The sequence below is a fragment of the Triticum aestivum genome, chromosome 7D (assembly GCF_018294505.1).
Source record: "Triticum aestivum cultivar Chinese Spring chromosome 7D, IWGSC CS RefSeq v2.1, whole genome shotgun sequence".
Classification (NCBI taxonomy): Eukaryota; Viridiplantae; Streptophyta; class Magnoliopsida; order Poales; family Poaceae; genus Triticum; species Triticum aestivum.
In genome coordinates this window covers 363,127,792-363,150,505 of record NC_057814.1, presented here as the reverse complement: position 1 = coordinate 363,150,505, position 22,714 = coordinate 363,127,792, and positions in this window count along the sequence as shown.

The window sequence follows — 22,714 nt, the reverse complement described above, 5'->3', positions numbered from 1 at the left end:
TTAACAAGAACGGAGTAACGCCTTAAGCAAGATGACATGATGTAGAGGGATAGATCCAATCAATATAAACAAATCCCATCTTTTTATCCTCAATGGAAACAATACAAATACGTGTCATGTCCCTTCCTGTCACTGGGATTGAGCACCGCAAGATTGAACCCATTACAAAGCACCTCACCCATTGCAAAAAATCCATCTAGTTGGCCAAACAAAGTTAATAGATCGGAGAGAAATACAAAGCTATATAAATCATGCATAAAAAAGTTCATAGAAGACTCATATAATATTCAGAGATAATCTGATCAAAAACCCACAAATTATCGGATCTCAACAAACTCACCAGAAAAGAAGATAACATCGAATAGATCAACAAGAACATCGAGGAGAACATTGTATTTCTCGGATTGTGGGTTCCGGCAAACCCTTGAGGTTCGAACACTGGGGTGCGCACGAAGATCTCTCTCTCCCTGGCTCGCTCGCACAATGATCTCAAGGCCTAGCTCACCAAACCCAAAGAATAAGAGACACGGGGGTTTATACTGGTTTGGGCCACCATTGTGGTGTAATACCCTACTCCAGTGTGGTGTGGTGGATTGCCTTGTAGGCTGGGGATGAACAAGTACAAGGGATGAACAGCCTCCTGAGGAGAGGTGTTCTTGAGCTCGGTGAGCTTGTGTGTGTGAGGTTGATAACCCACAAGTATAGGGGATCAATTGTAGCCTCTTTCGATAAGTAAGAGTGTCGAACCCAGCGAGGAGCTAAAGGTAGAACAAAATATTCCCTCAAGTTCTATCGACCACCGATACAACTCTACGCACGCTTAACGTTCGCTTTACCTAGAACAAGTATGAAACTATAAGTACTTTGTAGGTGTAACGGGATAGGTTTCCAAGAATATAAAGAGCACGTAAATAAAAACTAGGGGTTGTTTAGGTAAAGAAGCAATAAAGTTAGTATAGCGAGTGTGGAAAAGTGGTGGTAGGAGTTGTGAAATTGTCCCTAAGCAATTGACTACTTTACTAGACCGATAGCAAGTTTTATGTGGGAGAGGCCACTGCTAGCATGTCATCCCTGACTTGGAATTCTATGCACTTATGATTGGAACTATTAGCAAGCATCCGCAATAACTAATGTTCATTAAGGTAAAAGCCAACCATAGCATTAAGATATATTGGTCCCCCTTCAATCCCGTACGCATCAATTTCTATGCTAGGTTGAAGCTTCTGTCACTCTTGCCCTCCAATACATAGTCCTATCAACATACAACTAACCCTATGGTGTGATCCACGCGCGCGCTCATATGATGGGAACCAAAGGACATCAACATAACCACAAGCAAATTAAACCAATCATAGCAATTCACCATTTACCGATAGAAAAACGAAAATCTACTCAGACATCATAGGATGGCAACACATCATTGGATAATAATATGAAGCATAAAGCACCATGTTCAAGTAGAGGGTACAGTGGCTTGCGGGAGAGTGGACCGCTGTAGATAGATGGGGGAAGGTGATGAAGATGTTGGTGAAGATGACGGAGGTGTTGGTGTAGATTGCGGTAAAGATGATGGCCCCGGCGGTGTTCCGGCGCCACTGAGAGAGAGGGGGAGAAGTCCCCCTCCTTCTTCTTCTTCCTTGACCTTATCCCTAGATGGGAGAAGGGTTCCCCCTCTAGTCCTTGGCTTCCATGGCATGGGAGGGGCAAGAGCCCCTCCGAGATTGGATCTGTCTCTCTGTCTCTCTCTATTTCTGCGCTCCCAGATTCTGCCATTTCTCCGTTTCTTATATTCCCGGAGATCCGTAACTCCGAAGGGGCTGAAATTTGGATATGATTTTTATCCGGATATTGGATTTCTTGCGGCGAAAGAAGGGTACCAACCGCCTTACGGGTGGCCACGAGGGTCAGGGGCGCGCCCAGCCCCTGGGGCGCGCCCCCTGCCTCGTGGCCCCCTCGGGCATCGTCTCGCGTTGATTCTTCTTCCCAAAAATCACATATATTCCAAAAAAATCTCTGTCAGTTTTTATCCCGTTTGGACTCCGTTTGATATGGATTTTGTGCAAAACAAAAAACATGCAACAAACAGGAACTAGCACTGGGCACTGGATCAATACGTTAGTCCCAAAAATAGTATAAAAAGTTGCCAAAAGTATATAAAAGTTGTAGAATATTGGCATGGAACAATCAAAAATTATAGATACTACGGAGACGTATCAGTGCTCAACCAGGAGGCGATGGACAAGGTCCGCCCAGCGCTCGCCGCCGACTTCAACGAGTGGGGGAAGACGGCGGCCTGGCCCACATCCCGCGCTGCGGTTGACAGGACAGCCACCGAGGTCCACATCCATCTTCACTCCCTATGGGCTAGCCTGATTCCCCCTTTTTCCGCCTTCTTCAATGTCGTACTTTCCCACTACCAGATTCATATGCTACACCTGGATCCCCAGTCCATCATCCTTCTTGTTGTCTTCGCCTTCGTCTGCGAGGCCATGGTGGGCATTGCTCCTTCCGTGGCCTTACTTTGCCATTTCTTCTCGTTGCATCTGACCGACCCCCGGCAGCGCTCGGGATGCTTGAGCTTCCAGGCCGTGGCTGCGACGGCTAGCTCGGGGATTGACTTCGAGCTCTCATCATCTGTGAGCAGGTTTCGGAGGCGTTGGGTGTTCGTGGGCGCCGGCGTGCTCAGCCCCCTGCTCTCGCTTCCGGCGGCACCGGCTGTTCCCAGTTTTGGCTGGGGGCACGAGAAGCTCGCTGACCCGCGTCTTGCCCATGTCTCGCGCCGGCTGACTAGGCTGAAGGATCTTGACATGACGGCGCCCATGGTGGTGAAGGAGTTCATCCAGCGCCGCATTGCTCCGCTCCAGCGCCACTCCCGTCCAATGTGGACCTTCTCCGGCAACAAAGACCGCATCAGGCTCCACGAGCATGGGTGACCCGTCGCCCGCCAACATGCCGGAGGAGGGCTGTCTTTTGTACTGCTGCTCGAACAAGGTGGAATTCGCGAGGCAGATGCCCCCTTTCGATGAATGGGGACTACGTCCGGTTGGCCTTGAAGGGCCTTGCGAGAGCCCTGTCTTCGTGGCTCCCTTGCCTGCCGCCAGCGCGGCACTCGCCCCAGAATTGGGCGCAGAGGGGCGATTGATGTCGAATGGTAGCGACGCGGCTGCTGAGGAGCCGACATCACTTTGGGCTCCTGAGGCGTCGTCTCCTAGGGCTCGAGAGAGCCGCCCTGAGGAGGCAGCTGAGGGGCCGGTGCAGCCCGATGCTCCTGAGGCCAAAGCCCCCGAGGCCCCAGTGAGTCGCCACGAGGCAGAGGCCGGGGACTCCACGCGGCCCAGCATTCCTGAGGTCGCCTCCTCAGGAGCCACACCAGTCGCGCCCGGCGATGGTGACTGCACCCAGGGCTTCGGCCGGCTCCGACCGAACTTCGACGCGCTCCGCAAGAGGAAGGGATCTCCAAGCTGCAGCAGTGATGCCTTCCCGCCATTGAAGCAGAGGAAGTACATTGCTATAGATGAGTGAGTACCTTGTCTTTGCAATTTCTTGAGTGTTGCTTCCCCTCTTGACCGTGGTTCCTCAGGGCCCCTTCTGCTAAGGCAACGAAATCTCCCGAGAAGCAACCTCCTCCTACCTCAAGTCCTCCGCTGACCCAGAGCGCCTCAAGCCAGCCTGCCGCACTTGGCGCGAGGTCGGCCGGAGAGGTGGACGTGCCGGCCTGGCATCTTGACCTCGCATTCTTGTCGTCCCTCCTTCGCGGTCCTACCTGGGATGCGGAAGGTGTGCCAAGGGCTCCTCCTCTGGTTATTGACCACGGCTGGGTGACCTCGTCCCTTGCCTCTTCTTCGAGCAACGAGCCTCCACACCTCCGGGACCCGCCGAGGCCCGAAGGGCAACTGGAAAGGCGCCGGCCTCCAGCCCCCTGCTAGGAGGAGGCGAGCCACTACGAACTTCTTCAACGGCCCCGGGCATGGAGGACGGACTCGGTCGTGCGTTCGAGCTTGCGCGCAAGCGGGGTGCTGTCCGTCACGAGCTCTTTCGGGAGGAGATGGGTGCGCTAAGCCGGCTCAGGGAAGAGCTCGTGGATGTTGACGCCCGCCTTGAAACTAAGGGCCTTCGGCTGGTGGACGAATGGCATCAACTGAAGGTGGCCATCAACCTCGGGCGTCTTCAGCGCGAGCACGCCAATGCGAAGGCCGAGGCATCCATTGAAACCTCGTGCGAGGCCAGCGCCCAAGCCTTGGTGGAGGCCAGGGAGCCTGACCACCACCACGAGGTCGCAGAGAGGCGCAGGCAGGAGCTCCAGGCCCTGAACGCCTCCCTGGAGCAGCAAATTGAGGCGCGCAGGGCTGCCTTGGCGTCGATGAAGGGGGCGCCTTCCGAAGAGGAGGAGATCTTGAGGCGCTAGCAGGCGCTGGTGCTGGAGGCCACAGAGCGCAGCGTCGAGCTCGATCGGTTAGAGACGAGGGAGCGCCAGGTCGCCCAGGCGGAGGACGCCGCAAGTGCCCGCGAGGCCAGGATCCAGGAAGAGGTTGACCGCAGGGTGGCGGAGGGCCACGCAGACCTTGGCAACAGACACGACCTGAAGCTGAAGCTCTTGGAAGCCGAAGCGGAGGGCAGAACCGCCACCCTCAGGTCAAGGTTGGCTGAAGCAGAGCAGCGCGAGAAGGCCGCCATAGCTGCCCTGATCTCCGTGCAGGCCGAGTTGGCCTCCGCCCATGCTGAACTACTCCCGCTTCAATGGCGAGTCACTCATGCCGAGTCCCTCGCGCAGCAGAGCAGGGAGGAGGCGATCTGCCGGCAGACGTTGCAGCGTGAACACACCCCCATGCTCCAGGACCTTAGGGTAAGGGCCAACCAGGCGCTGGGCGTCATATATGACGAACACGCCCCTCATCCCCATGCAGAAGACTATGCCGGCCATCTCCGCTTCTTCACCGACGCCGTGACACGCCTGGAGGACCGGTCTGAGAGGGCTCGCGAGCTGGTTGACAAAAAGAGCCGTGGCCTCCTCGGGCGCACGTTTTCCTGTGTCTTCAGTCATCTCCAGAACACCGATCCCCATGACTTCGACGCCGCCATCGCCTCAGTGCCCGGAGTCATTGGGGACAACCTGGCATGCTAGGTGGATGACAATGTGGATGCTCTGGTCAGGGCCTTCGCTTCAGATGATGACGCGGTGGTGGTCGTGGCGGATGAGGGCGGCGTGGTTGATGACGGTGAAGATAGCGCCAGCAACATGTCTGGGAGCGATCCGGAAGATGCGGCGAGCGGCATGTCCGACTGAGCCCGTGCTCCTTTGTTTTGAACCTGCACGCAAAAGCTTGGGCACGGCCCTTCAAGGTGTAAGAACATTTTGGGGAGGGGGCGCCCCTCATGTAAACAGACTACCATTTTATTTCTTAGGACGGACTTGAAACGCGCTTTTGCAAGCTCACGAGTCCCCCGCGGGCTTGCTGCTATAACTTACCTTAGTCCAGGCAGGTTTCAAACTGATTTGGTAGTTGCGGATGTGTATTTCTCCCGAGGGGAGTCCTTCGTGGGTTTGCGAGGCTTTGGGCTCCTGAGGAGCCTGCTAGTCCGCCCGAGAGGGCCTCGCGAGGAGCGAGCGCCAGCCATGGCGGGGTGCACGCATGGCACGGGCATACCACGCCCAGCCCCCCTCGCGAGGTGCTCGAAAGAGGGGAGGTAGCAGGCGCGAGTCTCAAAACAAGGCACGGATCCAGAAAACTCAAGAAATCAACATGAACGAGAAAAGACACCCCCCGCGCTTGCCAATGAAAATACGACTTCAAATTCAAATCCAAAAGGCTGCAAATTGAGCTACAGAAAAAGAGGTTGAAAGCAAATGGCCGCGTCCGGCACCTAGCTAGTCTTCTTGTCTTCCCACCAGAGCGGAGCTAAGTGCTTCACTGGCTGTGAGCATAGTCATTGGGGGACAGTGTCGACGGCCAGCGCGGAGCATGGTGCTTCCACTAGGATGTGGGCGGGAGCCCCTGAGGCCCGAGGGCAGCACTCTGGAGACTCCGGGGCATGTACAGCCCCACTCATTATTACGTGAGAGTGTCACAAGCGGAGACCTTCATAGGCGCGAGCCTTACTTCATATCGCCAGACGAGGGCCCCACCCTGCGCCGCCCTCGACCACCGTTGGGGCGTCCGGAAACCAGGATGGTGCCAAGGGGCAAAGGGGACGCTGGCAGCGCCCTCAGACCACGGGCCCTCTGCCGGGGGGAGGGCTCGCCGGCGCCTCCCCGGCAGAGGAACTACCTCCGGGCAACGCCTTGCTCCGTGTGGCACGGGAGGGCCTTGATCCAGACCCCTCCCGTGCCGCCCCCAGTTTTGGGTTCGCTTCCCGCCTAAAACGCCCGTACCTACGCCACCCGGGGGAAGCACAGGCGCGGCCGGATGTTCGGCCAATGTTAGGCGGGAAGCGATCCCACAACGTCCAATTTTGAAGGGAGACAACTAGTACAAGTTATCCTGACAAAAGGCGGTCTTCGCCTGCCAAAGGCTCTAGTGGCGACGCCATCGTGGGCTCCGTGGTGATCACCGTCCTGCCGTCCTGCTGGTCTTGGTCTTGTTGCACCGATAAGGAAACCTTTGCCTGATGTCTCGGGACTCCTCGCCTGCGCCTGCCCCTTAAGCACCAAAGAGGCAACTGGTACTCTGCGCCCGCTGGCGCCCGCCTGGCTTCGGTCGTCATGGCTCACGTCACGCGAACCTCGCGAGGTGCCCCTTGCATAGATAACTTCGCTCCTCGGGAGCCAGCCTAGTGAGGTTGTCCCTGAGGAGGTCTTGGCGTCGTCCGCCTCGCGAGGCTTGGCCCCTCGCGAGGGTCTTGAGTGGTTGTTGATGAAGATGGGCTGTACCAGGCCGCTGACTGAGCCACGCCCTAGGCCACAGGCAGGCAAGTCTGGGTACCCCCGTTCCTAGGATGCCGATAGTATTGAAGATCAAAGAGAGAGAAGAAGCCATCTAGCTACTAGCTATGGACCTGTAGGTCTATGGTAAACTACTCACACATCATCGGAAGGGCAGCAAGGTTGATCTAGAAGCTCTCTGTGATCGATTCCCCCTTCGACACAGTACGGAAAAAGGTCCTCAGATGGGATCTCACGAAGACAAAAACTTGCGGCGAGGCAAAAGTATTTTTTGGTGTGCCATCTGGTCTACGGGGAATATTTGGGTATTTATAGAAGAAAAAATAGGGTTGGAAGGGCCAGGGGGCCCACAAGCTTGGGGGCACCTCCCCTAGGTTACGCCCCCTGAACTTGTGGCCACCTGGTGGCTCTTCTGGCTTCCTCGCGAAGCTTCTAGGGTGTCTTGTGGTCCATGAAAAATCATCAAAAAGTTCCGTTTCGTTTGGTATTGATTTTCTGTAAAGAGAAAAACAAGGAAAAAATAGCAACTGTCACTGGGCACTAGGTTAATAAGTGAGACCCAAAAAATGATATAAAATAGCATAATAATGTATATAAAACATCCAAGATTGATAACATAATAGCATGGAACAATAAAAAATTATAGATACGTTGGAGACGTATTAGGCCTTGTGTGGGGCCGGCGATCACAATGACATGTGGGGCACGTTTCAGACAACGCCCTCCCCATCCTCTGCTCCCGCTCTTGTCCCCTCCTCTGCTTCAGCTCCTGTCCCCATCCTCTCCCCTGCCATTTTGCTCGTCGCCGCAGCGTCGTAGATCTCCTGTAGTCGCTCAAGGACATCATGGTTTCGTGGGGCGATGGCGAGGGATCCTCCACCGACCCAAACTCCCTTGGCACGATGTAAGTGTTGCATTCTCGTCAATCTACAGTTAGGGTTCATATCAATTTGGGGATTTTTGATTTCAGCACTGGTTTCCTTTTATTTACTAGGGAAGCCCTATTTACTCTGGATATTTGTATTGTTAGGGTCCAAATACAATGTACAATTCTGATTATAGCAGATTAGTCGATGATGGTGATAAGCCTATCCGCTGTAAATGCAATTATGTGGCCTCCAAATTTGTTGCTTTTGAAGGATGTTGGACTATAGCAGTGTTTCTTCATTTTTCAGATGTAATGGATTATTTATGATTGTGTTTTCATCATTACATGTTGAATTCTGCCAATTGTATGTGGGGTCCATGGCTAGCTAGCTCATGACTATAGTATTTTGGATTAAGTCATCTTCATGTAAAAATATGAATATTAATTCAATAAATAGTGAGACTTCAAATGGCCATCACATTTTTCTACCTTTTTTTGGCCCAATATATTTGGCCCAATAATAGTAGTGAGATATGGCCCAACGAGATTAATTCAATAATAGTGAGAATTCAATAAATAGTTTGGCTCAATAATAGTGAGATTAATTCAATAAATAAGGAGAATTCAATTTGTTGTTTGGCCCAATAATAGTGAGATATGGCGCAACGAGTATGCTATACAGGCATGTATGAACCCCACAAATTCAGCATTGCGATTGAGCGGCTCTTCTTTTCTAGCTTTGTTTTGAGGTTTTTATGATATATATATATATATATATATATATATATATATAGAGAGAGAGAGAGAGAGAGAGAGAGAGTAACACTATTCTGATCACAGCGCCCTATATAGGGGCCGCGAGGTGTTCCCGAGATCCAAATAATAGGAACCCAACTTGCCCACAATGCACCTCTCGAACGGCCCATTACAAAATTCCCGACCTTCTCTCCCTGCCTTCCTCCTGCCGCCGCGGACAGCCTCCCACGCGCCATCGCCATGCCCGGCCTCCACCCGCCACCGCGCCCTGCCTCCCCCCGCCGCCGCCGCGCCCCTAACTCCCCCGAAACCTTCCACATCCGGCAGGAGCTCCGGCCGCCGCGCCGCCCCCACCCCGAGAACCGGTAGCCGCGACGTCCCCCGCCCAGGGATCCGGCCGCCGCACCGCCGCCGCCTAGGGATCCGGCTGCCGCTCCACCGCCGCCTGCGGATCCGGCCGCCGCGGCCCCGCCAGCAACAGCCCCACCGCGCCTCCACCCCGCCGCCCACCCCACGGCGCGCCGCCTCCCGGCCATCCAGCAGGCCGCCACCCGCACCTTCCTCCTTCGACCAGGCGCGCAGCCATGACGCGGCCCCATCCAGCACCCGCCGCTGCCTCCACCTCCCTCCCCCAGAAGCACACGTCGTCGCGCGACCCGCCAGATGTCCCCGACGCCGCTGCTCTGCCTCCACGGATCCGCCTTCTTCTGATGGTTTATGTCACAACGATGATTTCCCCATTTCCCCTTTGTTTGATATTTTGTTCTGGTGCAGAGGAAAAAACAATTGGGGGAAAATATTACAGAGATGATTTTCTTAGGTCGTCCACATTATACTCATCAGGCAGGTCAAGCAAAAAACTTGTGGCAGGTCGAACAAGAAAATTGTTACTGCTATTACCACAAAAAACACAGGACACATAGACTCGAGCTGCTGGAGGCTTCGCTACTGGAGGCAAAAATGAAGTGTGGCATATTCATGTATTTGCTGCTGGAGTAGCAGTTCAATATGTATTAAATCATGTGTTACTAAATGAAACGGAAAAGGTGAAATGTGTGTGTTAACATAAAGGAACAGAGAAACTATCCGGTATGATAACGTTATAAAAAAAGAAGAGATTTTTATGATGTAAAAATATTTGACTATGTTTTATGAAGCAACTTTGGTTTTATGAAAAAGCATATCTTTCTAAAATATTTGACAAGAGTTTCATAAAAACAAATAAAACAGACCATGTTTGAATTTTCCTAAAGAAATTTGGATAGATGTGGTGTGAACAAAGCAAAATAAAAACTTAAAAGTTCAAATTAAAAGAAACAAAGTAATTCAATGTTTGTAAAAAAGGATTTATATCTCTTTTTTTAAACAAGAAGTTCAAAAAACTAAAACACAAAGTACTTCAAAAAATTATTTAAAAAAAGCATTTTCCATGTTTCCAAAAGAAATTAGAGGTTCAAATTTCACAAACATAGAGGTTCAATGTTTATTACAGAACCAAGAAAGTCAAATTAAAAATACAAAGAAGTTCAACTTTTTAATAATAAAGGGGTTATATAAAAACCTCGAGGTTCGAATTTAAATAACCGAGAAGTTCAATTTTCAGTACAAAACCAAGATGATCAACTTAAAAAAACAAAATCTAAAATAAGAAGTTCAAATTAAAAAGACGAAGAAGTTCAATGCTTGTTACAAACCCAAAGAAGCTCATTAAAAAAGCAAATAATTTTATAAAAAAGATTTTCTCTGTTCAAATAAACGTAGAAGTTCAAATTTAAAAACGGAGTAGCTCGATGTCTATTAGAAAGTAGCATTTTTCCATTACTAAAAAAAATAAAACCAGGAAGTCCAAATTAAAAAGATGGAGAAGTTCGATGATTATAGAAAACTCAGATTTTTCTCATTATTAAAAAATGGAAACAAGAAGTTCAAAAATTAAATAACAAGAAGTTCAACTTTTAATAATAGAGCACTTCAAAATTTCATAAAAGAGATTAAGAAATAAAACCAGGAAGTCCATATTAAAAAGATGGAGAAGTTCGATGATTATAGAAAACTCGGATTTTCCTTGTTATTAAAGAATGGAAACAAGAAGTTCAGAAATAAAATAACAAGAAGTTCAACTTTTAAAAATAGAGCGCTTCAAAATTTATAAAAATGGATTAAAAAATTCAGATTAAAAATTCATAAAAAACTCAGATATTTTCACGTAACCGAGAGAAGTTCAGATTGATAACTGCCAGAAGTTCACATACTACACGGTGTGCATTTTGTATTAAAAAGAATAAAAAAAGCAAAGTCTAAAAGTTTTGTTGTCAAGTCCTCAGTCGGAGAAAGTAAAAAAAATATTGTGAGAGAGGTTTGTACAAAAAGAATATCATTTGTGTAACACTGACAAAAAATGGATGAGAAAATTACAAATGAAAATACGTCACAGAAGTTCAACGTGAAAGCAACACGAAGTTCAAATTGTCGCGAGTATGGAAAAACGATCAACACAGGAAAGTTGCGTGTTTACAGCAGCTTTCCATCGGTATATCACTTGCTCAATTCCAGTGAGTGGATGGAGAGCTACGAGCAGTGGATGGAGATCTACGAGCAAAAAAAGCACGTGAAAAACAGAGTGAAGTTCAAGTAGACATGCCGAGAAGTTCATGTTCTTCACGTGGTGCATTTTCGAAGAATCTGTTTCGTGATAAAGGCAGAACCAATGCCCTTGCCATTTTCGAAATTACTTGAAAACAGCTAGGAATCACAGAAAACCATCCACATGAAAAAGTTTCGCATTTTCCTTAGCTTTTCAACGATATATATTTGCCCCATTCTGATAAAGTTTGTAGAAATTACGGCCAAAATATGTTTATAGCCATTTTTTAAATTGACTTAAAACAGTAAAGAATTGGGAGAAACAATATATACCAAAAAGTTTCGCATTTCCTCAAGCATTCCAACGCCGTATCATTTGCTGCATTCGGACGTACGGTTAAAAAATAGATCGAAAATACAAACTCGGTGGAACTTGTACCGTTTTCTCAATTACTCTTAAACCGTTCAAAATTAGAAAAAAACTTTCTACATGAAAAAGTAGCGCATTTTCATAAAATTTCCAACGCCATATCTTTTGCATCAATTGGATTAGCCATTTAGAAATCACATCGAAAATACGAACTTGGCTGTTCGGTTTACAGAATTTTACGATTTTCCAAATTACTCTTTAACCGTAGGGAATTAAAGAAAACTTTCAACATGTGGAAGGAGCGGTTTTGCATCAGCTTTCCAACGCCATATTATTTGCCTCATTCCGATAAACGGTTTAGAAATGTGATCGAAAATACGATTCACGTTTTTTGTATGAAGAAAAACGGTTTTCGAAACTGTTCTTAAACCGCTTAGATTTTGCCAAAAATTTAACCTCGGTCATGATACTGGTGTCCATAGCTTTCCAACGGTATATCGCAAGCCCCATTTGGACAATGTTGGCAGAAGTTCAAACTAGCACTGGGAGAAGTTCAGGTCGAACAACTCAGGCAGTATAAATGCAAAAAACGCAATTTCATCACGACCCGAGAGCAAAATCCGCTAACGAGCGAGATTCCTATTTAAGACTGGTATTTAGTTGCTAAAAAACGTTCCTAGATTACACTAACATCATATAGAACACGACTAACAAGAATAATTCGCGGGGGAAGCCACGGTTGCGAAGATAGCACGAAGGTCGGGTTCGTACAGAGGGAAGTTCAGGCGCGTTACTCAGGCAGTTCAGGTTGTGATCAGAATATTATTCTGATCCCGTGATCATAGGATCAGAATAGTTATTCTGATCACAGCGCCCTATATAGGGGCCGCGAGGTGTTCCCGAGATCCAAATAATAGGAACCCAACTTGCCCACTATGCACCTCCCGAACAGCCCATTACAAAATTCTCGACCTTCTATCCCTGCCTTCCTCCTGCCTCCGCGGACAGCCTCCCACCCGCCACCGCCATGCTCAGCCTCCACCTGCCACCGCGCCTTACCTCCCCCCGCCGCCACCGCGCCCCTGACTCCCCCGTAACCTTCCACATCCGGCAGGAGCTCCGGCCGCCGCGCCGCCCCCACCCCGAGAACCGGCAGCCGCGCCGTCCCCCGCCCAGGGATCCGGACGCCACACCGCCGCCGCCCAGGGATCCGGCTGTCGCTCCACCGCCGCCTGCGGATCCGGCCGCCACGGCCCCTCCCGTAACCGTCCCACCGCGCCTCCACCCCACCGCCCACCCCACAGCGCGTCGCCTCCCAGCCTTCCAGCAGGCCGCCACCCCCAACTTCCTCCTTCGGCCAGGCGCGCAGCCATGACGCGGCCCCATCCAGCACCCGCCGCCGCCGCCACCTCCCTCCCCCAGCAGCACACGCCATCGCGTGACCCGCCAGATGTCCCCAACGCCACTGCTCCGCCTCCACGGATCCGCCTTCTTCTGATGGTTTATGTCACAACGATGATTTTCCCCATTTCCCCTTTGTTCGATATTTTGTTCTGGTGCAGAGAAAAAACAATTAGGGAAAAATATTACAGAGATGATTTTCTTAGGTCGTCCACATTATACTCATCAGGAAGGTCAAGCCAAAAACTTGTGGCAGGTCGAACAAGAAAATTGTTACCGCTATCACCAAAAAAAACACAGGACACATAGTCTCGAGCTGCTGGAGGCTTCGCTACTGGAGGCAAAAACGAAGTGTGGCATATTCATGTATTTGCTGCTGGAGTAGATATTCAATATGTATTAAATCATGTGTTACTAAATGAAACGGAAAAGGTGAAATGTGTGTGTTAACATAAGGAACAGAGAAACTATCCGGTATGATAATGTTATAAAAAAAGAAGAGATTTTTATGATGTAAAAATATTTGACTATGTTTTATGAAGCAACTTTGGTTTTATGAAAAGGCATATCTTTCTAAAATATTTGACAAGAGTTTCATCAAAACAAATAAAACAGACCATGTTTGAATTTTCCTAAAGAAATTTGGATAGATGTGGTGTGAACAAAGCAAAATAAAAACTTAAAAGTTCAAATTAAAAGAAACAAAGTAATTCAATGTTTGTCAAAAAGGATTTATATCTCTTTTTTTAAATAGGAAGTTCAAAAAATTAAAACACATAGTAGTTCAAAAAATTATTTAAAGAAATCATTTTCCATGTTTCCAAAAGAAATTAGAGATTCAAATTTCACAAACATAGAGGTTCAATGTTAATAACAGAACCAAGAAAGTCAAATTAAAAATACAAAGAAGTTCAACTTTTTAATAATTAAGGGGTTATATAAAAACCTAGAGGTTCGAATTTAAATAACCGCGAAGTTCAATTTTCAGTACAAAACCAAGATGATCAACTTAAAAAAACAAAATCTAAAATAAGAAGTTCAAATTAAAAAGACGAAGAAGTTCGATGCTTGTTACAAACCCAAAGAAGGTCATTAAAAAAAGCAAATAATTTTATAAAAAAGATTTTCTCTGTTAAAATAAACGTAGAAATTCAAATTTAAAAATGGAGTGGCTCAATGTCAACCAGAAAGTAGGATTTGTTTCCATTACTAAAAAAAATAAAACCAGGAAGTCCAAATTAAAAAGATGGAGAAGTTCGATGATTATAGAAAACTCAGATTTTTCTCGTTATTAAAAAAGGGAAACAAGAAGTTCAAAAATTAAATAACAAGAAGTTCAACTTTTAATAATAGAGCACTTCAAAATTTCATAAAAGAGATTAAGAAAGAAAACCAGGAAGTCCATATTAAAAAGATGGAGAAGTTCGATGATTATAGAAAACTCAGATTTTCCTCGTTATTAAAGAATGGAAACAAGAAGTTCAGAAATAAAATAACAAGAAGTACAACTTTTAAAAATAGAGCGGTTCAAAATTCATAAAAATGGATTAAAATTCAGATTAAAAATTCATAAAAAAACTCAGATATTTTCACGTAACAGAGAGAAGTTCAGATTGATAACTGCCAGAAGTTCACATACTACACGGTGTGTATTTTGTATTAAAAAGAATAAAAAAAGCAAAGTCTAAAAGTTTTTTTATCAAGTCCTTAGTCGGAGAAAGTTAAAAAAATATTGTGAGAGAGGTTTGTACAAAAAGAATATCATTTGTGTAACACTGACGAAAAATGGATGAAAATTACAAACGAAAACACGTCAAAGAAGTTCAACGTGAAAACAGCACGAATTTCGACTACTATAGTGACTGAATTTTAGATGAAAAACTTTTAAAATTGTCGCGAGTATGAAAAAAGATCAACACGGGAAAGTTCCGTGTTTACAGCAGCTTTCCATCGGTATATCACTTGCTCAATTCCGGTGACTGGATGGAGAGCTACGAGCAGTGGATGGAGATCTACGAGCAAAAAAAGCACGTGAAAAACAGAGTGAAGTTCAAGTAGACATGCCGAGAAGTTCAGGTTCTTCACGTGGTGCATTTTCGAAGAATCTGTTTCGCGATAAAGGCAGAACGAATGCCCTCGCCATTTTCGAAATTACTTGAAAACGGCTAGGAATCATAGAAAAGCATCAACATGAAAAAGTTTCGCATTTTCGTTAGCTTTTCAATGAAATATTATTTGCCCCATTCCGATAAAGTTTGTAGAAATTACGGCGAAAATAAGTTTTTATCCATTTTTAAAATTGACTTAAAACAGTAATGAATTGGGAGATACAATATATACCAAAAAGTTTCGCATTTCCTCAAGCATTCCAACGCCGTATCATTTGCTGCATTCAGACGTACGGTTAAAAAAATAGGTCGAAAATACAAACTCATTGGAACTTGTACCGTTTTCTAAATTACTCTTAAACCGTTCAAAGTTAGAAAAAACTTTCTACATGAAGAAGTAGCGCATTTTCATAAAATTTCCAACGCCATATCGTTTGCCTCAATTGGATTAGCCAATTAGAAATCACATCGAAAATACGAACTCAGCTGTTCAGTTTATGAAATTTTACGATTTTCCAAATTACTCTTTAACCGTAGGGAATTAGAGAAACCTTTCAACATGTGGAAGGAGCGGTTTTGCAGCAGCTTTCCAACGCCATATTATTTGCCTCATTCCGATAAACGGTTTAGAAATGCGATCGAAAATACGATTCACGTTTTTTCTATGAAGAAAAAACAGTTTTCAAAACTGCTCTTAAATCGCTTACATTTTGCCAAAAATTTAACTTGGGTCATGATACTGGTGTCCATAGATTTCCAACGGTATATCGCAAGCCCCAATTGGGCAATGTTGGCAGAAGTTTAACCTAGCACTGGGAAAGTTCAGGTCGAACAACTCAGGCAGTAAAAATGCAAAAAAACGCAATTTCATCACGACCCGAGAGCAAAATCCGCTACTGAACGAGATTCCTATTTAAAACCGGTATTTAGTTGCTAAAAAAGTTCCTAGATTACGCTAACATCATATAGAACACGACTAACAAGAATATTTCGCGGGGGGAGCCACGGTTGCGAAGATAGCACGAAGGTCGGGTTCGTACAGAGGGAAGTTCAGGCGCGTTACTCAGGCAGTTCAGGTTGTGATCAGAATATTATTCTGATCCCGTGATCATAGGATCAGAATAGTTATTCTGATCACAGCGCCCTATATAGGGGCCGCGAGGTGTTCCCGAGATCCAAATAATAGGAACCCAACTTGCCCACTATGCACCTCCCGAACGGCCCATTGCAAAATTCCCGACCTTCTCTCCCTGCCTTCCTCCTGCCGCCGCGGACAGCCTCCCACCCGCCACCGCCATGCCCAGCCTCCACCCGCCACCGCGCCCTGCCTCCCCCGCCGCCGCCGCGCTCCTAACTCCCCCGTAACCTTCCACATCCGGCAGGAGCTCCTGCCGCCGCGCCGCCCCCGCCCAGAGAACCGGCAGCCGCGCCGTCCCCGCCCAGGGATTCGGCTGCCGCACCGCCGCCGCCCAGGGATCCGGCTGCCGCTCCACCGCCGCCTGCGGATCCGACCGCCGCGGCCCCGCCAGCAACCTCCCCACCGCGCCTCCACTCCGCCGCCCACCCCACAGTGCGCCGCCTCCCGCCTTCCAGCGGGCCGCCACCCCCACCTTCCTCCTTCGGCCAGGCGCGCAGCCACGACGCGGCCCCATCCAGCACCCGCCGCCGCCTCCACCTCCCTCCCCCAGTAGCACACGCCGTCGCGTGACCCGCCAGATGTCCCCGACGCCGCTGCTTCGCCTCCACGGATCTGCCTTCTTCTGATGGTTTATGTCACAACGATGATTTTCTCTGGGCGTCCACATTATACTCATCAGGCAGGTCAAGCAAAAAACTTGTGGCAGGTCGAACAAGAAAATTGTTACTGCTATCACCACAAAAAACACAGGACACATAGACTCGAGCTGCTGGAGGCTTCGCTACTGGCGGCAAAACGAAGTGTGGCATATTCATGTATTTGCTGCTGGAGTAGCAGTTCAATATGTATTAAACAATGTGTTACTAAATGAAATGGAAAAGGTGAAATGTGTGTGTTAACATAAAGGAACACAGAAACTATCCGGTATGATAACGTTATAAAAAAAGAAGAGATTTCTATGATGTAAAAATATTTGACTATGTTTTATGAAGCAACTTTGGTTTTAGGAAAAAGCATATCTTTCTAAAATATTTGACAAGAGTTTCATAAAAACAAATAAAATAGACCATGTTTGAATTTTCCTAAAGAAATTTGGATAGATGTGGTGTGAACGAAGCAAAATAAAAACTTAAAAGTTCAAATTAAAAGAAACAAAGTAATTCAATGTTTGTAAAAAAGGATTTATATCTCTTTTTTTAAACAAGAAGTTCAAAAAACTAAAACACAAAGTACTTCAAAAAATTATTTAAAAAAAGCATTTGCCATGTTTCCAAAAGAAATTAGAGGTTCAAATTTCACAAACATAGGGGTTCAATGTTTATTACAGAAGCAAGAAAGTCAAATTAAAAATACAAAGAAGTTCAACTTTTTAATAATAAAGGGGTTATATAAAAACCTAGAGGTTCGAACTTAAATAACCGGGAAGTTCAATTTTCAGTACAAAACCAAGATGATCAACTTAAAAAAACAAAATCTAAAATAAGAAGTTCAAATTAAAAAGACGAAGAAGTTCAATGCTTGTTACAAACCCAAAGAAGGTCATTAAAAAAAGGAAATAATTTTATAAAAAAGATTTTCTCTGTTAAAATAAAAGTAGAAGTTCAAATTTATAAACGGAGTGGCTCGATGTCTATCAGAAAGTAGGATTTCTTTACATTACTAAAAAAATAAAACTAGGAAGTCCAAATTAAAAAGATGGAGAAGTTCGATGATTATAGAAAACTCAGATTTTCCTCGTTATTAAAAAATGGAAACAAAAAGTTCAAAAATTAAATAACAAGAAGTTCAAATTTTAATAATAGAGCACTTCAAAATTTCATAAAAGAGATTAAGAAATAAAACCAGGAAGTCCATATTAAAAAGATGGAGAAGTTCGATGATTATAACAAACTCAGATTTTCCTCGTTATTAAAGAATGGAAACAAGAAGTTCAGAAATAAAATAACAAGAAGTTCAAATTTTAAAAATAGAGCGCTTCAAAATTCATAAAAATGGATTAAAATTTAAGATTAAAAATTCATAAAAAAACTCAGATATTTTCACGTAACCGAGAGAAGTTCAGATTGATAACTGCGAGAAGTTCACATACTACACGGTGTGCATTTTGTATTAAAAATAATAATAAAAGCAAAGCCTAAAAGTTTTGTTGTCAAGTCCTTAGTCGGAGAAAGTTAAAAAAATATTGTGAGAGAGGTTTGTACAAAAAGAATATCATTTGTGTAACACTGACGAAAAATGGATGAGAAAATTACAAACGAAAATACGTCATAGAAGTTCAACGTGAAAATAGCACGAAGTTCGACTACTATAGTGAATGAATTTGAGATGAAAAACTTTTAAAATTGTCGCGAGTATGAAAAAATGATTAAACACGGGAAAGTTGCGTGTTTACAGCAGCTTTCCATCGGTATATCACTTGCTCAATTGCGATGAGTGGATGGAGAGCTACGAGCAGTGGATGGAGATCTACGAGCAAAAAAAGCACGTGAAAAACATAGTGAAGTTCAAGTAGACATGTTGAGAAGTTCAGGTTCTTCACGTGGTGCATTTTCGAAGAATCTGTTTCGCGATACAGGCAGAACGAATGCCCTCGCCATTTTTGAAATTATTTGAAAACTTCTAGGAATCACAGAAAACCATCAACATGCAAAGTTTCGCATTTTCCTTAGCTTTTCAACGGTATATTATTTGCCCCATTCCGATAAAGTTTGTAGAAATTACGGCAAAAATACGTTTTTAGCCATTTTTAAAATTGACTTAAAACAGTAAAGAATTGGGAGAAACAATATATACCAAAACGTTTCGCATTTCCTCACGATTTCCAACGCCGTATCATTTGCTGCATTCGGACGTACGGTTAAAAAAATAGATCGGAAATACAAACTTGGTGGAACTTGTACCGTTTTCTAAATTACTCTTAAACCGTTCAAAATTAGAAAAACCTTTCTACATGAAAAAGTAGCGCATTTTCATAAGCTTTCCAATGCCATGTTATTTGCCTCAATTGGATTAGCCATTTAGAAATAACATCGTAAATACGAACTCGGCTGTTCGGTTTACGAAATTTTACGATTTTCCAAATTACTCTTTAACCGTAGGGAATTAGAGAAAACTTTCAACATGTGGAAGGAGCGGTTTTGCAGCAGCTTTCTAAGACCATATTATCTGCCTCATTCCGATAAACGGTTTAGAAATGCGATCGAAAATATGATTCACATTTTTTGTATGAAGAAAAAAGGTTTTCAAAACTGCTCTTAAACCGCTTACATTTTGCCAAAAATTTAACTTGGGTCATGATACTGGTGTCCATAGCTTTCCAACGGTATATCGCAAGCCCCATTTGGGCAATGTTGGCGGAAGTTCAACCTAGCACTGGGAGAAGTTCAGGTCGAACAACTCAGGCAGTAAAAATGCAAAAAAACGCAATTTCATCACGACCCGAGAGCAAAATCCGCTAACGAGCGAGATTCCTATTTAAAACCGGTATTTAGTTGCTAAAAACGTTCCTAGATTACACTAACATCATATAGAACACGACTAACAAGAATAATTCATGGGGGAAGCCACGGTTGCGAAGATAGCACGAAGGTCGGGTTCGTACAGAGGGAAGTTCAGGCGCGTTACTTAGGCAGTTCAGGTTGTGATCAGAATATTATTTTGATCCCGTGATCAGAATAGTGTTTATGTGTGTGTGTGTGTGTGTGTGTGTGTGTGTGTGTGTGTGTATATCACCGAAATTAAATCCAAACTTTGTTCCACACCACCTCATTTTTAATTTTTTTTTACAAATTAGCTGATCCAGGAGGAGGCACGCGCGGGTGTGGGCTCTCATGGCTCGCACACCCCCACCAGTATTTATTCGCGAAAACTAAATTGTTAGACATGCCAAAACTTGGGATAAATAAATATAACGACACACAACATAATATAAGCCCTTAATATAACACTCATAACTACCCGCAAAAAAATAACACTCATAACATGTAGGACATATATATATAGATAGATAGATATATAACACGTGACATATAGATATAACACATAACACCTACACAACATTAATATAATTAATTAAGGGTAGCTAGATTAAAGTTCACGCGATACACATGATCGAACAAAGCACAATATATATAAGGGGGTAATAAAGCCCTAGCTAGCTAGCTAACACTATATAGCTAGCTAGGGCAACAGAACATGAAATTCACGTCTTCACCAGCTGTTTCACCATCTTCACCATCATCTTCCACCTGGGCCTTCACCGCCGGCATCTTCATTCCGCGTGGTCCTCCTCACCTAGATAATAGGGGAGAGTGTGCCTGCGGTCCTCGGCGGGGAAGATGCTCTCGACGTCGGTAAAGATGTTGTAGCTCGTGAATGCGATGAACTCGCAGCCACACCAAAACACCTTGCCGAGGAGGTAGTAGGCGTCGAAGCGATTAGTGAAGTGGGTGAGTCTGCAGTCGGCGGCGATCTGGCATTGGGACGCATCTCCTCGAGGCGGAACATGGTCGGTGAGCCTGCTGGGTGGTGGGCAAAGCTAGCACGGAGGAACCGCTCGGCCAACTCCCTAGCACCCCGCCACCTCGAGATCGCCCACACGCAAAGTTTGCTCTCCACCACGACACCGGTGGGGTAACGCCGCTCTGGTACGGTGGGTGGCACGAGGAAAGTGGGCCCATAGTACTGCATCTTCGATTGGATCTTGCTCTGGCTAATTTGGTGAATAGAAGAGAAGGGCAGCGCAGATGGAAGAGTGTGCTAGAAGAGGTACACGTGACGGGGTGGTTTAAATAGCCGTGTTGCTACACTGAAACAAGGCGTGTTGATCTGTATGCATGCATGCCCTTGCCCTTGACTTGCATGTAATGCGTGTGCGTGGGGCGCATCGTCAGTAATGCCCTTGTGTCGTGGGAAACCACGGCCACCTATGGGACCAAGAGCCCCTTTCTGGTTTGGTGGGGGATAGCATGTTGCACAAAGAGCGGAGAAGTGTGGAACGGCACGGCAGAGATCACACGGGCAGTTTTTACCCAGGTTCGGGCCGCCGCGAGGCGTAAAACCCTACTACTGCTTCGGTGGATTGATGGTGGAAAGGATGGTGGTGAGCGCAGCACGTTTGCCCGGCAGGGTTGCCTCGGGGCAAGAATGGCTACGCGTGTACGAGTGTGTGAGGGTTTGAATCAGCCAACCCTTTCTACAGTTGCCTTTGGAATCCTTTCATAGATCAAGGGGTCACCACAGTGGCATATCAGTCATTACGCACTGATTAGATAGCAAACAGTGCTATCATACCTAACTCTGCAGGCTGATAGAGCGCATTAAATGCACCGCTCATCGTCACATCACAGCTTGCCCGGCAGGGCTTCGCGCCTGCTTGCTTGACACGTCTCAGGACGGGTGTCGCTTGGAGGTATCTTCTGTTGGAAGTGGCTGCGATGTGGCAAATAGCAGCCACTTAGTCACTTTGGGGCTTGACACCGCACTGATCGATGACGTGTGTCATGATGAGGTGGTGTGGTGCTGTGGTTTGCCTCCGTAACACCCGGCAGGCCTGCCGGGACGATCCGAAAGCTTGCTTCCGGGGGTAAACCCATCTTTGCCAGGCTTGCCTGCCCGGCAAGGGAGGTTTTTCCCTTAGCGATATCTTGCTTTCCTGGCTAGTCTTGGTCCTCTTGATCTGCACGTTGGTCCTTCGAAGAACTTGTCCCTTATGCTCCAATTTGATCTTGGTGTTGTGATCTTGTTCTTGTGCCTCTGCACAGTCTGGGCAACGGACCCAGGGTTTGTTGCACCGACACGAGCCCCCGGGCCTGGCCCGAACGCGCTGCCGAGCGTCGTTGGGGTAGGCCCTAACCAGTGCACAGGCAGAGGCGTAGAAGTGGCTGGCAACTTGAGATTTTCTTCACTTCTTCATTAACTCGAGTCCGGGCCAGTTTCTGGTTTTCCCCTGCATCGTGCTGATCATTATGGAAAAAACCAGATTGTGGCCCGTGGATTGCCGACGCCCCACGATCACGGGGTGGAAACTGCCATCTCACTCGCCTCCCGCCCAGGCGCATCCGCCACGTGTGCTTCATGCGTTGGATATGGTAGGCGGTGGTTGTAGAGTGCGCAGGGACGGGTGCCATGGCAGAAAACCAGGCGTCGTTGGTTGGCGTAGAGGATCGACTCTGATTCCCTGAGCTATTGAAGCCATAGGGAGGCCCCATTTGGGGAGCAGGGCGGTTGCTTCTTAGGAGAGAGGCCAGCCCCCTGCAACGTCCCTCTATAAAAGGGGGTAGGAACGATGTGTTTGCTCACACACTTTCCTTCTCCCCTTTCCAACTTTCCCCCTCGCTATGGAGAGAGGGCGTGGACGCGGTGCCACTCCAGTGGCGGCGATGAGAGCTTCTGCTCGACAGCGTATCCCTCCTCCTCCGAACAATGCAGAGGGGGCACCCACCGCAAGAGGAGGAGGGAGGGGCGAGGTCGCGGCCGTCGTGGTGCTAGAGGAGGAGGAGGACGGGGTGGTGCTCTGATTGCGCCTCCATTGAACGCTCCTCCTCCGCTAGAATGTCATGTCGAAGATTAGCCACTTGAGTTCGTTATCAGGCTGTACAAGCCTATTCGC